Genomic DNA, 653 nt, shown 5'->3' with positions numbered 1-653 from the left:
CTGCACCATTGAACACATACACCTATTTGTGAACAATTGATATTGCAATCAGCAGTGCTGCGATATTAAGTTCGTATTAGCCTTTAGTGCCGTACACTACACTGCACAAAAAAAGGATAATTCTAGACAATAAAACAATTATTAATAAAATCATGTTGATATAACAAGCGCTATTAGCAGCACCTATTGCCAATAAATATGTCAAAAAGCTTTTTTTTTTTTTGCAGCGTGTAAATGGCTGTCATTACACCCTCTCTTCATTTTATATTCTATTCACTTTTGGAAAACTGTCACATGTTCCCATATTTCCCATGAGGAGCATCATTCTTATACTTTATTGCTCACCACCCGGCACAAATTTGATAAATACCTGATGAAAAACAGTGTGGGGGGAACACCATAATTCTAGTTGTTCCGCGGGCAGAACATTAAACAATGTTTGCAAATGGATAGAACATTTGTTAGGGAAATAATTAGCGCGGGTCCAGCCTGGCTTGCACAAACAGGTCAAGTTCAGTAACTGTTGCTGGTCCGGACGATGACTGTGTGCTTGTTGTGCAGTCATCTGAAAGGGGGGGGGGGGCATTTTTGATCATTTGTGTGCAGTCAGTCTTGTCTAGCTTTTTCCCGTCCTTCTTTCTCTCTATGTCTGC

General features: G+C 39.7%; 1 protein-coding gene across 1 annotated transcript in view; it reads left to right on the top strand.

The window, feature by feature from the left end:
* The window catches only part of LOC119593489 (carbonic anhydrase-related protein 10-like), a 126,578-nt gene that overhangs the window by 117,307 nt on the left and 8,618 nt on the right, over window positions 1–653 (top strand). The gene's annotated exons all lie outside the window — the stretch shown is intronic.

The sequence above is a fragment of the Penaeus monodon genome, chromosome 32 (genome assembly GCF_015228065.2).
Source record: "Penaeus monodon isolate SGIC_2016 chromosome 32, NSTDA_Pmon_1, whole genome shotgun sequence".
Classification (NCBI taxonomy): Eukaryota; Metazoa; Arthropoda; class Malacostraca; order Decapoda; family Penaeidae; genus Penaeus; species Penaeus monodon.
Note: the sequence above shows the minus strand (reverse complement) of the source record. Positions and strands in the feature narration are given on the sequence as shown.